A 17,589-nucleotide genomic window follows, 5' to 3' on the forward strand; every position below is an offset into this window, starting at 1 on the left:
TTAACAACGGATGTGTGGTCGGTACCTAATGGTTCGCCCGACTCATACATTTGTGTGACGGCTCATTGGGTTGACCCCCGGTCGTGGCAAATGATGAAACGAACCGTTGCGTTTCAATTGTTTGATTACCCGCACACGGGTAGAAATATTTTTAAACTCTTGGATAAAGTCATTCGACAATACAAGATTGAAGATAAAATCTTTTCAATATCGTTTGATAACGCGTCCAACAATACGGCCGCGGTTGGCCATTTAAAATTAAAGTATAAACCTATCTGTGATGGAGCGTTTTTTCATAGCCGATGCATTGCACATATTATCAACTTGGCCGTGCAAGATGGGTTAAACGTGATCGAAACGCAAAGAAACAATTTTAAAAGAATGTTACGAGATGTTTTTAGCAACAATTCAACATTTTCAAGATACAAAAAATTTTGTGAAGAAGCTAACTGTCAATGGTTGGGGCCTAATTGGGATTGTCCAACAAGATGGAACTCGACTTGTGAAATGTTTGAGAAAGCCATCCAACAAAAACAATCGTTAATTGCGTTTCATCAAATTTTGTCAAATAGGGGTAAATGTGCACCGTACGATCCTAGAAACTGGTTATTGATTGAGATCGTTACGGAGGTTCTTCAAATTTTTAAATCTTGCACAACTAGTTTATCCGGGGTTTACTATCCAACAAGCCCCATTGCTTTACCAAAAATTGCTGTCATGTGCACAAAGTTGACTGAAATTCATTGTAGGGGTGCACCTTATTTTGATATGGGTGCAAAAATGAAAGAAAAATTTAGAAAATATTTTCAACAACTACCCGCTGTTTTGACCTGTGCGGCTGCGTTAAACCCTTGCATCAATGTTGGTGGTGTTGAAGCTTTAATAGAAAAAATTTGTGATGAGCTAGAGTTAAACGACGATCAAAACCCCCATTATAACCAAACTTTAAAGAATGCTTTCAACACCACCTTGGCAAACATGTATGATTTTTACCTTACAAAACACGGGTCGTCTTCCCAAATTCATGACTCGTTAAGAGCTGTTGCCCAATCCCAATCCCAAACCGACCTTGAAATGGGGATGTACTACATGATTTGGGAAGACGCCGGTAAACGTCAAAGGGTAAACACCCCAAGCAGTGAACTTGGAAGGTATGGTGGTACCAACTTTGTGAAACACATGACTCCGGATGAATTTAGAAGTCTTGATTTGCTGGCTTGGTGGAGAGGTAAGGAGGATGAGTTTCCGATCCTCGCCGCCATGGCCAAAGATTTACTAACGGTCCAAGCTACGGACTTTTAGCTACGAATTGTTAGCTATGAAATTTGTCTTTTGAGCTACGGGTTGTTAGCTATGGAATTTTGCTATGGATTTTTAGTGTTGCTACATATTTTTAGCCATGGAATTTTGCTACAAAATTACGTGTTATTAGGTACGCATTTGGCTACGACTTGTACGCATTTGGCTACGACTTTTATACTGATTTTTAGAATATACTAAAAAGCTTGTATTTAATATTATTATTTTATTTACATTTTTCTGTTTTAAAAATATATCAGATCACATTAAACTACAATCACAAATCAACCAATAATTTATATAAAATGACAATGATACAAATTATCCAAAATATGCCACTATTTATATAGTTTATCAAACTACAAGTATACATAGAATATCCATAAATATTATTAAGTGATGAAGCGATCACCCGTACAAAACAACATAAAAGCATAGCTATGCTTGAATGTCAAACATGCTATCATCTTCAATTCTTCATCATCAACCACATCAGAAGAGGGCGGCTTTTTATCATAATTTGCATTGCACATCTTCTCACATAAATTTGAATATACAAGTGGCATGGTGATTTTAGGGCTAAGGTCAAGCACAAACATGTATTTGGTCTGCAAAACCAAAATGAAGATATCACAAGCAAATGAATGAACTCAAGAAGTGACTTATGTATTAATACTACAATAACAACCCTGTTGTATCGTCTTTTTGGCCACTGGCTTATGCAATTGTAACTTCAATTGGCTGCCAACACCTACAAATATATTTTTTGATATCAGTTAGTAGCAAAACGGTGATCAAAGTAATTGAGAAATATGTATGCTGATGTAAATTCATATAAAGAATAATAAAGGAATTAGTGGTTGTATTTGTAGGTAACTTATTTATGAGTGACAAATGACGCACCTAAAAAAAAAACAAATAGCAAAAATATGATATTAGAGTTGTTTAAACAATATGGTACAAACTTTAAGATTAATGTTAGGGGGGGGGGGAATCTCAGTGCAAAACTCTTCAGAGAAGAACATGACGAAACTCACACAATATGGAACTAGTCAAACAAAAAGCTAATTGCATTCTAAACATAATTAAACAACTCAAATATACATGCCATTTCAATGAACCGTTACCTGTTTATCAATGGGTTCATTAAATTCATCCATTTTCTTATACAACATAGCCAAACAAACAAAAAATGAAGCAGCCGATGGATGATAGTCGTCTTTTGTAACCTCAACAGTCAACAACAACCTGCACTTGAGCGAAATTCATCAAACTGTTGGTATGCATCTTATTCGTAAACAAAACACCGATTCACGATGTTTTTGCACTAATTTAACTCAAATTAGTTGGATACATACAAGTTATAAGTAACAATGATATTATATAATATAAACATTCATCAGATTGCATATACCAAATTATTATACAAGTGCACGTACATAACCAGTCACCCGCTTCACTGCCAAGCACTAGTGATAAATCAATATTCATGAGAGGGCGGATAAGAGAGTTTCAAAGAGCCGCGAATGGAGAGACACGAACAGAAATAACCTGCTATTATCAATTGATATGGGTGAAAGTGAAGCAACAAGAGATATGATTGGGGTTGGGGAGCGGGAGTATGAACGAATTTGAAGGAAGTGAAGGAGGTGATGACCGATTTAGGGAAACTAAAACGAATGTAAATAAAGTTATTTTATATAAATATTGTAACATACTAAAATAATATATAAATAATTAGATGTAAATATGGCTTCGTAAATTGACTAATGGTAAGAAACTTAGGTTTTTTTAGTAGAGACCTGAGTTTGATCCTTACTGGGTCACTTTGTTGGATTATGGTAATGAAGAATTTGAGATAGGTCTTTTACAAGGTTGTTAGTTCGAATCACAAGCCTATCCAGGTTTTTGTCCCACCGTATGTTACGCCAGAGAGTTCTGTTTTTGTGGTGGCACAACGACTGTCAAATGGCAACAGGCGATATGGTTTTCCGGGGAACTCTAAAGCCAATGTGGGCCCAGTTAAAACAACTTAATTAGTCTAACTAGAGTGAGCAACGAGGCTCTCCAACTTTGAAGAATGCGGTGGCCTAACGCACAAAAAAGTCGTCATTCAAAAGAGTGACCAAAATGGACTCCAAGTTAAACTTTGGTTTACCAAAGCTTATTGTGGTTGACCATAATAGGTTGGAACGGGTTATAATGAGCCATACACGTCCTAATGAGGTATATTGGGTTCAAAAAGTCATAATCGCTTTTAATTGGACATGACGGCCCTTATTAAGTTTTAATGTGTCATGTTTGATGAATTATGTTCATAATCAACTTAAATTCTCTTGTACGATCAAGATTGACATTGATTAACCAAATTTGACTTCTGTTGACCATGACCATGACATGTCATAACGAGTTATAAGGAGCCATACATGTCTTAATGAGTCATATGAGGTCCTAAGAGCTATGATAGCTTTAAATGGGTAACAAATAATATTATTCATTTTAAACTTGTTGGAGTTGATGAATGATCAACCAAAATTCACTTAATCTGAATGAGTATAGGTTGTTACCAAATGTGTTATCTTTAGTGGACTAAATCCACCATTGCCTTGATATTATCTTTTGTTTGAGTATACATGATTGTATGAAATGAAATTTTCAAATATATTTTCTCAAAGAGCATTACGTCAAGGGTGTACCAGATTAGAGTCTCGATTTCAATTTTGGAATTGATGTAAGGCTGGATTTTGGTTTTGAAATGACCTATGATGTTGTAGAGAATCCCCAATTTTGAATCAGGGTCAGAGAAGACGATAAAAGTTAGATATTGATCAAGGCTATGGGGCTGGTACAAAAGTTTTAGACTTTAAATAATTATAATAAAAAAAATTTCATTAAATACATACGTTATAAAAATGATAAGGTTATATTTAAATTTGAATACAATTAATAATTTTGCTTTTCTTTGTTTAAAATTCAAATTTAACTAGATTAGTAAATTTAGTAATGTCAAAGAAAAAATATTACGTAAATTCAGATTTAACTTAGATTGGTGAATTGTGTGTTAAAGTATTAAATATGGAATATAATACATACCAGCTTTAGAAACCTGTGTATTACACGGTATAAGTTAATATATAAATTAAAATGAATAATTTAATACAAATAAAATAAAAGATAATTAATGTAAAAAGCAATACCACTGGAAGTAACATTTAAAACAATGAGGCCTTTAGATATGAGGGATGTAGCTAAAGCCTTTCACAAAAATGTTTTTCACTCCATACCCTAAACCCTAAATCATTAACAAAAAAAGACACTGGATTTTCTTTTTTGAACAACTTTCATGATGTCCTTATAAACACATTGTTATTCAACTGTCACAATAGTCTTATACTAAATATAAAACATGAAAAATTTGTCTATGATTTTTAAGACTTATTAAACATTGGATATTTGTAAAAGGTAAACAAAATTATTCTACTTTTCTTCAATATGAAGATGTCTCAAAAATTAAATGTTAGTGTATTTAAACACAAATTCTTTTATATACATTTTAATTTTAAAAAAAATGTTTTTATGACACGTAATTATTATATATATTAATATTTTTTTATATTAAGTTTGTTTACAATATAACTTATAGCATTAATAATTCAATTAATAGAGATTGACCAATTAATACGGTATGTTGAATTTATAATCATTACTATATTTAGAGCAAAGATATTTTTTTCTTTTCCATCAATAGAATAGAAGTGATTTAGGCGTGAATTTGATAGTGAGAATTAATCTCAGAATACCATGTATCCAGATTATTTTCTTTTATTAGTAAGATAGATTTTAAATTGAATCACCACCTTAAATTTGTGAAACTCTTCCGTAATTCAAATAAGTAAATTGCATAATTGGTTTTATATATTGTAATACTTATCTAATACCAAATAAGCATGTAAAGAAATATGTGAGGTGCACCGTCTGTATTGGTATATAAATCCAATAGATCATAGAAGATCATAAACACGCAATCATCTCCTGATCCTTTTATGATTTTGTTGTTAGGAGATAAGCCAAAGCTGATATAATGGATTATTGATTTTGATCCATCCATGAAGTAACAAATGGGTCAGCTTTAATTGGGTAGGGGCTGACCAGAAATAATAGTTGTATTTGAGAGTTTGTTATGTCTATCTGAGTTATTTTTGTTTTCTTGAATTTGCTACGAAATTTGTTACCGACTTCATAAAATTAGTCTTATTTTATTATTTTGATATTGCTACGGATTTTGTAACGAATTTTATTTTGATACTTTTTCAATATTTTTATTTTCTCAAATTTGTTATGAATTTTGCCAAAGATTTTACTAAACGTTTTTTTATTAAGTTAATAATATTCATTTTCACGATTTAGCTACAAATTTGGTACGGATTTATGAAATTATTTTTATTATAGTTATTTTCTCAAGTTTGCAACGAATTATCTGTAGCTATATCGTAGCAAAATGTGTCCCTAGCTAATCCGTAGCTACCTCGTAGCAAAATTTGCAACCAACTTTTTTCGTAGCAAAAATCCATAGCTTATACTTGTTTATGTAGTTGTGTAATGAGCCATATTCAGATGTTCCGGTTTCGGTTTTCAGTTTAATCTAGGAATTCGTGTTTAAACACTTTGGTTAAATGGTAACACATGGCAAACAGCATGGATTCTTGATAAGTGAGCTATATGTTTTGGATTCGGTTTTAAATCTAATTAATCAAGGAAACAGTTCGGTTAATGTTAAGGCAAACAAAATAGGTTATTCACATATGAAGGTTAACATTCGTATATTGAGTTAGATGTTTAGCCGATGCAACAAAAAATCCTGGTAAAATAACTCTTTTGATATGGATTAGTGTAACCTAGTCATGTTTTCTCTTTAAGAACAAATTTTTGTTAAAATATCTGTAAATTCTCCATTAATGAGCTTAAACGTCGTATAGGGTTAGTTGCTTGAAGGACTTAAATACTTAGCCTAGAAGCAAGGTTTTTCGTTACTGGCGTTGTCAATAATCCCATTAGTTGGGATGCAGAAGGATGAATAGATGTTGTAGAAACTTGGGGGGAGGGAGTTGCTTTAGAAATAATGACCAATGTCTAGATAACTTGTTTATTTCAAAGTATTTGTTAAGTAAAAACCTTTATTGCTTTGGAGTTGAGATGAAAAAGGTAAATATTATTTCACTATATAAAGACACAAAGATGCATATTTGTTTGGGTGGGTGTTAAAAAATCCATCTTACCTTGACTCATCCACCAAGAGTTTTCACTAAGACCAATTTCTCAAGCGACATGTCATTCCCCTCTCTTGTGATATCTCTATGATTCACCTCCTGTCACAAACACGAAATCTAAACGCTTATTTCAGAATCTAGACGTATACAAGGAAACTGATCATGAACAATATTTCATAAGTGAAAGAGCTAAATGGTTAAACCGAGAAATAAGGGGGTTAAAGATTTAAAATTTGTTGACAAAGATAATCCAAAAAAGAAAGAGATAATGACAGAGTTAGAGATATAATTGTTAGAGATAGAGATAGAGATAGATATAGAGACAGACATAGGGTTTGTTTATTAATTGCTTTGAATATTATTAGGATTTGATATGGAGTAGAATGCAAGTCATTGTTAGTATAGATATGGATGTCAGGGTACTGTATTTTCTGTGGTTTTCGTTTTTATTTAATAATATTGAAAGAGTCGTGGTTAGTTATCACAAAATTATCGGTGTTATTCGTATTGTTCGATTTAGTTTAGTCCAACACAATACATAATTAGGACATTGTTTATTGATTCAGTTAAATTTAATTTTAAACAGTCATACTTAAAGTAGTCCAAGTCAAAATATAAATTTAATTATGAGATTTTTGATCCTTCAGTTAAGTCCATCAAAATTGTTTAGGATACAAATTTACACAGTTTTATAGAAGATGAGACATTCTTCTTCCACACACCATATCTACTTAATTATTTGTACATACGTACATACATATATACACACACATACTTGCGCTCAGTCGTTGATCATCAAAACATTCATCCTAACCCACGTGTCGCAATGACATGTAAGCCAAGATACGATAGATGATAGCCATGGCTGCCAATGCACTGGCTTCCTTCAACCCGCTGTCTAGTTCTATCCCGTCAACAACAGAAGTTATATGTCCATATTGCACCTTTAGAATAAGTCTGTATGTGTGATAGTTGAATGACAAATAACTTAACCAAGATATGAAAACTGGAACATCCTACAAAAGCAAAATTAATGGAGTATATATTACTAGAATGAATATAATCAACTTGATATTATGAAGTTTTGAAGACAATAGTCTTGAATTTAGAACGAGTTTAGTATAAATCGTGTTTGTGTGGTCGGTCAAGGACCTGATTTCCAACAGTTTTAAAGATTTGAAATATTATGCATTACCTTCACGAAAAAACCGCCAGCCAACATGAAAGCCATAACAGTTACAGAAGCCAAAGTTGTTGCTTTGTTTAAATCCATTACTGCAGCACCAATAGCAAGTCCAAGCCCCTATAGTTATAGATAGGCATGCTTAGTATAGAACTAGTTGAAGAAGGAAAAGGAAAAACATCCACTAAAAATTGGACAATCATCGACGGACATATCTGTCGATAAAGGTAGTTGTCGGTGATCCGTTTGGCGAAGGAATGTGAGAAAAAGGGTGTGGGTAAATACTCCACTAAAGGATCACTGACAAACTATACTGATGAAGATATCACCGACGGAAGTCATGGTCGGATAGCCTGAGATTACTTCTGAGAACAGATCCAGTGGAGACGCAGTGGGGTCTGTAGCTCAGAGGAATATCTTACCGAGAGATGGTGGCAGATATTTTACCAATGAAGATTTAAAAAATTTGTCATTTTCTAGGATTTGAATTATCTTTAGGCGAATACTCAGACTGATGGAAAGCGCCGCCAATTACTTTTTGAGAAAATTACAAAAATAGTCATTTTGACAATTGACTTTTAACAAAATGTACTTGACTTATTGATTTTTTTTAGTTAAGAAAATGGTTCAAGATGTAAACGTGACACCCCATGTTAAATATACTACGCTAAAGTAATTCAATTTGTTGCGTCATATTGAAAACTATTGCGCCAACATGACACGTGTCGCACCCTGATTGATTGGTAATTCTAAAAAGTCAAGACTATGTTGCTAATTATCTCGGTCAAAATGGCTATTTTGGTGATATTTCCTTATTTTTGTAGCCCGAAAGTCAATTATCTAGTAGTTATATCATATTAAAAGTACCGTACCTGAGCTGCAACAATGCACAAAAAGACTATAAGCATAGTTAGGAGAAATGATTGCACGGTTAATAGGAGGCCCGCCATGAAATAAACAATCAACAGGAAGATCACTGGAAGAATAAGATCTAGCGGGATGTCACTCGTTGTCCTTGCAATGAAATATGCGCTAAGCTTGTACATATCCGCAGCTCTCTCTTTTTTCAGCATTGCTCGTTCTTGAGGAAATGTGAAAATTGCTGTGAAAACCGGCATAAATGCCCAAAACACAGCAATAAAGAAAAGCAATCCCGCCTACAATTACACATTTATATATCATTACTAACATCGGTTTGTCCTAATCTTATCATACTGTATGAGTGAGATTTTACAGGACACGGACACGTTTCTTTGTTTTAGTAAGAGTGGTAACTATTATATATTCATCAATTTGTTTTTTAACTCGGTTACCTGATCTTTGGGGCTATGAACATCCGATCGCCACCATAGAAGTCCCAAGATGATCGCAGTTGCGACGATTTGTGTGATTCTTGACCAACTAAAATAATCATGTCTTCTTTCTTTAATCCCTCTCCAAAACAGTATAGTAAACTGCTCGGTCCAGCTCGCACCCCATTCTCGTTTCACCGAATGCATGTTTGACTTCACTTCCCGATAGATCGATGCACGAATCCCGAGCTTTCTTTTCATTTCTTCGGCCAAATTCGTAGCACAAGCCTCAACTAAATACTGTAACAAGAACCATTTTTAAGACTCCAAAAATTGTCACTAAAAATAAAAAAATAGTCACAAGATGATCAAAGTCTAGAAAGTGTGATATAACATGTTTTGATGTGTGAGTAAACATTTGATTTTCTACATTTTAGCCAAAAATATTTATTAAAATGCACTAAAATCACATAACTTTTTTAATACAATTTTATCACTAAATGGTACTTTTAGTGACTGTTTTGAATTATTATGTTCTACCTCATGAACAACTATTGGAGAAGGTTTCCCATTCATTGATTCTCTTCCAGAACTATCTATATGCAGTTTGTCGTCGAGTTCAGAGGGAACGGAAACCTCGTTTAGATTCCCGTTTGCAAGATCTAGCAAGAACTCGGCTGGATTCATGGAAATTAAGGGAGAACATCCTATTGATGAAAAATATCCCATGGCTTCTGAAGCTTTCCCAAAGTACAACAAGCTTCCTCTACCAAGTAGAATTAGTTTGTCAAACTTGTGAAATAGCCTGCTAGATGGTTGATGGATCGTTGTAATCACCGTCTTTTCCGCCTGTTACAAATACATAAACAAATTAAGAACACTACTAAATCATCATTTCATAAAAGTCACAAATGCTATTTTGCTACTTTTGGACTGTATTAAGATTAGAAAAATTACCAAATTAAAATAGACTTTTGGCCAGTGGCTACCTAACAAAATAGACTTGGAATTTCGGTCGTTTTTAAAATAGACTTGATAGTTAGAACCAGTCATGAAAAGACAAATGCAATTACTGAGCTAAAGCTAGGGTTTACCATCACACTAAAATCTTTAAAAGTACAGTGAGGTCCAAAAAAAATGCTAATCAAATTAATACACGTTTAAAAAGGTAGTTGACGAAGACAGTTAGGATCAGTCGGCCAAGACGACTACACGTGTATCATTTTGATTGGTTGTTGTCGTTGGCACCATTGTACTTTTAACGACAAAAATTTCTGTTTGAAAATTAGTACCGATATTACAGCCAAGCATATTAGCGCCAACATTTGTGACCGTCATTAGCGACAGATGTTGTGGCTAAACAATTAGCGACATAACTTAGAGTGACTGATTTTGTTCCAAAAAGGGTGTTTATGTTTAGGTTATTTGGCCATAATCGAAAACCGAACCGAGCAGAATTCAATAGATTTAAACTGAATTCAAATTGGTTTAGTTTTCATTTCAATTGAATAAACCGAATAACTTTTCTTTTTTCAAATTTAGAAAATTCTTAACTTTTTATTTACCATTGTTTGTTTTTGAACTTGGTTGGGCTAAGTAAGATTGGAATAAAATTGTAATTTGATTGGGTTAAATAAGTAAACTTAGATAACTAAGCTCGCTCTGTTTATGGTGTGCGCATATAATGTATATATGTGTGGGTCCTCAAGGGACAAAAGTGAAATTGCACTAATTTTGACGTTATTTTACTAATTTCGTGAAAATAACGTTAAAAGTGGCGTAAGGTTCACCAGGCATCATGTGGTGATGTTGATAGACGAAAGCCAAGGTTCATGCTCCAATCGACGGATATGTGCCTTATGTTCAAGGCTTGATGCAATACTACTATCGAGCTGCGAGTCTCACTGGAAGCAACCTCCCTTTTCCTACGGGGTAGAGGTAAGGCTGTCTACAATTTACCCTCCTTAGACCCAACCATAGCTTTCCTGTTGGTGGGATTTACTAAGTACGGTGATGATGCTGGTGCTATTTCGTTTATTTTAGTTATTTGGTTTGAGCTGAAGACCAAATTTGTAATTTGATTCGGTTTTGATTGGTTTCATTGCAATTTAATCAACTTCAAACTGAATAATGAACACCCCTATTTTCAAATTTGCCGCTACAATGATCAAGTTTATGGCCACAAAATATTGATGCAGACTTTAAGAAAAATCATATGTATTGTAAACAATCATACCTCTGCTATGTCCTGTAGTAGTTCAATGATCCTCAAGGCAGTTGTAGAATCCAACCCGGAGGTGGGTTCATCAAGGAACAATAGAGACGGGTTGATTATGATTTCATTTCCAATAGAAACCCGTTTTCGTTCTCCACCTGAAACTCCCCTAACAAACGAGTTGCCTATCATAGTATGTTGGCACCTGTTTTAAGGTTATTCTTAGCATCTTTTGTTGTTACAATAATCTATAAGTATCAACAAGACGACTTAAAGGTTACCTCTCCAAACCAAGTTCACGAATAACGTCTTCGGCTTGTTTCTCTTTCGCTTGTTTTGTTAATGTCTTTGGTAGTTTCAAAAGAGCCGCATACATTATAGTTTCTTTCACTGTTAGATGTGGAAACAAAACATCATCTTGAGTCACAAACCCGATCCTGCCCATATCACGTTTAAAAACTTTAAATAACTATTAGATAAAAAAGAAAAAAAAATGGCTGTAGTGTGAGTTTTCCGATAACAGGATCTCAAGATGCTTTTTTTTTGTGGGAATTCCTTAGTCGGTTGTTGTTGGGCCTCGTTTTGTTAATTATTGAATCTTTTGTATTGAAGTTTATGTTTAGGCTTATATTTTGTATTTATATGTATTTGGGCCCAAGGCCATGTAAAGAAACCCATTGGGCATGTAATGATATGAAATAGTATTCTCATGCATGCTTCCTGTAATGAGAACAAGCTTTTTAATAAATTCTTATCCTCTTATTCTCTCTCACCCTCACACACAAAAAGCCCGAGACCAAAGGTGCATTGGTGTGATATTCTGCCAGCACTGAGTTTGATTGATCCAAGATAGTTGTTTGATCCGACCCTTCGGGACCTACAGTTGTGGCTAAGAAGCACGGACCAACTAGGAGACCTTATTGTTTGGTGTAATAAACATTATTAATTAGTTTGTGGATATAAGAATCTTATTCGAGTTATGGTTGGATATGTTTTAGATAATTATTGTTGAATTAACTAATTGAGTCGTAATTATAGTCAAACGTGTATAGGATTGCTATATATGCCGTGCTTAGGGTAGGGACGTAATCAAGTTTTTAAGACAGTTTTCTTGGTCAATAAAATCTTTGGGGAGTTAGCCAAATATGTTTTCTTTCTAGTGAGTTGATCAGTTCGATCTTGATTTTCAACGACATTCTCAAGTTTCTTACGAAAATTCAATGATTCAAAATAATTTCAATAAGAAAAGCATACTTTTAACATAAAAAAATATATCCTTTATTTAAACCTATTCATATGCCAACGAAAGCTGTGTTTTACCTAGTCCACTGGTTAAGTTCTCAGATTATTGGTGGGGTCTCTTGAGTTTTTGGTAACGAGTTCTCGGAGTAAAAACAAATATCTAACTAGTGAAGTTTTGTGTAGTTTGTTTTGTTTTTTGGGTTTATAGTCATAATCAGCTTATAATTCTTTTTGACCCAATAAGCTCAATCGTGAAGCCAAACCAAAACCAGCTGTTAGTAACAGTTTCGCTTGGTTCGGTTTCACTTTGCCAAAGGTTTCATTTTGGTTTATAATGATTAAAAACTGTTAAGCATACAATGATCCAAACCACACCATAAGCAAAGTTGTTGCAAACACCAATATATTAAAACTCAACCAAATAATATACAACGCATACCTGCTCTTTAGTGACTTGGAGTAAGGTTGGTCATTATAAGTGATCGATCCTCCCGTTATATGATCGTTGAGTCGCCCTCCGAGCATGCTCAAGAGTGTAGTTTTCCCACTCCCAGATGGACCCATGAGGGCCAAAACCTCTCCCGGGTAAACCGCACCATTTATTCCTTTTAAAATAATTTTTTCTTCTGTGGATGTCACACCTTTGGTTATCTTGTATGTCACTTCTGTAAACTGCATATTTGTGACATTTTCTTATAAAAAAAAACCAGTAATTTATACCACATTTGTTACAGGATTAATGAGACTCAGCTGACTTCTTTTTTTCTTAGCTTATTTTATTCTGTTTTATTACTTTTAAATGCAAATTAGTCTTGTACATAAATACCATACAACATGAGATTCTGTACAAGACTGAACCTGACAATATATCTTGCATTGTTCTCATAGAAAGACCTCCATCTTTTCCTGTCCAAATAGACATAGAGGAAATCAATCTATTTGCATTTATTATACGAATAATCGTTATAACCGGCGGCTTGTTTCTATAAAAAAGAGAAAGTATATTAATAAATGTTGAAAATAATATTATAAGGTTTGAAGCTTGCATGCATTTGTGTATACCTTCAGATGGATTTGCAAGGTAGGTTCGGTCTGAAACTTATGACGCATGCCTGTTTCGATGTCTTCAGCTGTAACAAACATGCTTTTATTATTAATTATATTGCACACAAGAAAGTTCACATACGATCATACGTTCATAAATATATTCTTTTACTTATCGTTGATACGCATTATTATTACGATGACCCTGATTGATTGATTAACATTATGCGTGTCGGCTTTTAATGTATTGAATGGTTTCATATATACGGAAAACTGATATGATATGATATGAGATGTCATATGAACACCTTGACTGAAGGATGTGTGCCTAAAATTCAAATGAGGGGACCGATTAATATGAAGAAAATATAAAGATAAGAGGAAGACTTTCTTGGATTGGACTTGAGTTCTAGAGGATTTGACTTGGTAGCAGGCAGTGGACCAGGGTGTGACCCTGGTGGTCCTGGTCATGTCCCATTTTCTACAAAATGGTGCAGCGCACTTATGCTGGTGTAGATTGACTGCAGTCTGCAGGATTCACTGTGTGCATGAAAGTAAGCCAGGCTGCCTAACTCATAAATATATAAGGGTTCTTATTTGATTTTTTTTAAATCTTTTCCTTTCAAAGGGGGTTGCGGGGCAGTTTGTTGCCCGCTTACCTGCCTCTCTTTTGCAATTGGATTCTTTTGTGAAATTATATAAGATATGTAAGATAAATTTTATGATATACATAGTGATTTCTTATAAAAAATGCGGAAGATTATTTGGTCCAGTTTGTTGGTTAGTATCCACTTATAGGTCTCAAATACAAAATAAAAGTTAGTTCTAATTGGTTATCAAACATAACTAATAATTAGCTTCCTAAATTATTATAATTTTAGGCAAATAGATGAAACTAAGGTGATAATACTGACGAAACAAGACACGCAAATAATTAGGTCTTGGATGGTCATGCGTAACCCGTTTAACGAATAGGTCGTGCCCAGTTTTATCTGTTTAACCAGTTAATAAAAGGGAGCATGTATACGTTTACATGTTTATCGCTTTTAAACACCCATTTAAATTAGAACGAAAAAATATAAATTAAGATGTTTTATATGCCTATAAGTTTAACTCACTTACGACTTGTTTAATTCATTTGTTACAATTTGACAACCTGTTCATTTCTACCTGTTTGTGTATAATCTGATTAGAACCCTTTACCACGTATAAATGAGTTATACTGGTCATGTTCATATTACAGGATTTTAATGTGTTTTGAGGGGATTAACATGTTTTACACTAATAAACATATAGTTGGTGCTGTTAATAGTGTGTGTGTGTGTGTGTTTATTGAACTTTATTATTATTTAAGAAAGGAACTACTTTTCAGCTGCTTCCCGACTTCTTGTTCTTTTGCCCTTACGGCTTCATTGGCTTTTTGCTACATAAAAGCTTTATCATGGCACTTTGGGAGTTGGGACTTGTGAGATCACTTTCATAGCTACTTTTAGTGACCATTCTACCCCCACAACTCTTTGTTCTTAGTATTCAAAACATAAATCTTTTCTAAATGTATCACAACATCAATTAGTGAATAAGATCATGAAATACTTACGAATATCATCCTCGCTAAAAGGCGGCGTAAGATCCACAATATCATCCGGCCGCATAGTGAATCCAGCAAGCGAGAACGAGAACCCTAAGCTCGCGCTTGAGGCCCGACTTAAGGCAGCCCCACTACCAACATCATCATATTCAAACTTCATTTGAGCACTCTTTCCTTTCTTGATGTGTGTGTTCCTTTCACTATGGCCGATTCGTCCCGGTGATGCAAGCACTTGATTTCTGCTAGACTTTCCTGAAAGCGTTTGCATATTGTCCACCTCTTTCATAACCTCGGATTTCATCACGTTTCCATCAAATATGATCTTGGCAGTTAGTTGATCAGATTCTGTTCGGGATAACCCTGAACTAGAATTTGGTTCCTCCATGTTGTTTGCTACATGCACCCACAAAAGAACTTCCATTAGTAAATAAGAACACTTAGCCTATCTTCATAAAATGGATCATAAACATAAATGGCATAAAATGTTCCAAAGTCTAGACCTTTTCATTGACAAGATTAACTAAAAAGCAATCTTTGGGTGTAACAACGCGGATAAGAAACTATTCGACTAATAAATTCAAGTTTTATCACAAAGAAGCACCTTCGCGCTGATATTCATCGACCCGACTATAGAGATGGTTAGCATGTTAAAGAAATGAAACATCCACTGGCAAACACAATGCATGTATAGTATATTATATGAAAGCTAAAGATATACTAGTATATATTATGCACACCTTAACTTCAAGCAAGAACCAAAGGAAAGTAGTAAAGTGATGAACTAACTTGATAAGAAGCTAGTCTCATATACATCTATTTATAATTATCATAGTAACATGAAAAGACAAACATACCCTTAATCCACAGAAAGAAAAATATTATTGTGAAAATCACCTAACAAAAACAAACACATATATTCTTATAATTTGTACATTTAATATAAAACCAACCCATCAATCTCAACACCATTTGATCACAAACGCGCTATACGTGTAAGGGTATGGAAATTTTTCGATTTCTCTAGCCCGCCCAATCCTTTTTTGTGATCGATGTGGATCCAAGAGTCGTCGCTTTTTAACTTTTAACATTAATGGAGGGTTTTGTACGTTGTGAAGCTTAGCAAACCACGACTGTGGATGTCATCAATATTGTGAGGTGGTGCTTCATCCTCATGTTACCCTTTCTTTAGGGCATTGAAGATTTTGGAGTTTTCTTTCATATTACTGGCACACATTGTCTCTAACACACACATTTAACTTATTTCATATAGGATTAGAGTAAACTTACACTACATTCTCGGGTTTAACATACAAGGAAAAGAAATGATAAGATTAGATAGTGGAAGAAAGGATAAGAAATTATATACTTAAAAACATTCTCGAGTTAAAATAAAAGAAAAGAAAAGAAAGTGTTAATTACATTCTTAAGTTAGATCGGAAGGAAAAGATAAGAAAAAAAATTGTAACTTTACAATTATGTCCTCATAGCCAAATGAAAAAGAGAATTAAGATAGAGTAAATTAGTAATATTGTAATGGGTTATAAACTTTCCTTCACAATCCGGTCATATTTGGAAGGAAAGTTTTAGAGGAAAAAAGACCCAACTTTTCTTTCCATTATCTTTCTTTTCTTTAAAAAAACTCAGGAATGAAAAAAGAAATATTTTCTTATATTTTATTTTCCAAACCCTTAAATAAAAAACTCAAGAATGCAGTGTTAGCGTTCGTTCATAGAATGGAATGAAATTGGAATTTGCATAGGATTTAGAATTGGAAGAAATTGGATTTGAAATCTAAACATTTCAATAGGAATTGGAATTGGAAGGAATTCAAATCCAATTCCATTCTTGATGTGTTGTTTGACTAATGAATTGTAATAATCACCACAAATGAATTGGAATCGTTTTTTTTAAACGAGGATAACGGCGGAAATATTTTAGTTTTTTAGATTTTTTTAATTTATATTTTGCGTTATGATTTTTTTATTGTTTTTTTTGAATTTTTTTAGGGGTTTTCTATTAAGATCAAAACTCCTTAATAAAATATTCAAAAATAATAATTAAAAATTCATAACTTAGTATATAAATCAAAAAATAAAAATAAAAAAACTAAAATGATTTATTCGTTGTCCTCGTTCAAAAAAAAAAAACCTCGAAAAAAGATTCCAATAAATTTACTTGAAATCCTTCAAATTTTATAAGGATTTGGAGTTCCTTTATTTAAAGGAATTTGAAGGTATTGAAATCTAATTCTAATTATTTGACAACTGAACACAACAAAATGGAATTAAGATTCCAATTCCAACGAAACGAACACACCATGTCATGGGATTTTAATTCTAATTCCTTTGAATTCACACGAATTCTATGAAACAAACGACACTTAGTTTCAAATAGTTAGAATGCAACCTTTTTAAACTTAATTGCTAATTAATGGTAGCAAAATATTTTTGTTAATCTTG

General features: G+C 33.5%; 1 pseudogene across 1 annotated transcript; it reads right to left on the minus strand.

The window, feature by feature from the left end:
• Positions 1-7,375: 7,375 nt before the first annotated feature.
• Positions 7,376-16,036, minus strand: LOC143626874 (ABC transporter G family member 22-like; annotated as a pseudogene). The gene is made up of 9 exons (XR_013152505.1): positions 15,140-16,036; positions 13,561-13,628; positions 12,938-13,170; positions 11,538-11,693; positions 11,278-11,461; positions 9,582-9,890; positions 8,622-9,341; positions 7,762-7,869; positions 7,376-7,582 (listed from the first exon to the last, which is right to left on the minus strand). The product of XR_013152505.1 is annotated as an ABC transporter G family member 22-like (transcript).
• Between the last annotated feature and the right edge of the window lie 1,553 nt (positions 16,037-17,589).

This window comes from Bidens hawaiensis, unplaced genomic scaffold, assembly GCF_021521415.1.
Source record: "Bidens hawaiensis isolate Kalapana, Puna unplaced genomic scaffold, B.hawaiensis_p1.1 tig00004525_1, whole genome shotgun sequence".
NCBI lineage: Eukaryota > Viridiplantae > Streptophyta > Magnoliopsida > Asterales > Asteraceae > Bidens > Bidens hawaiensis.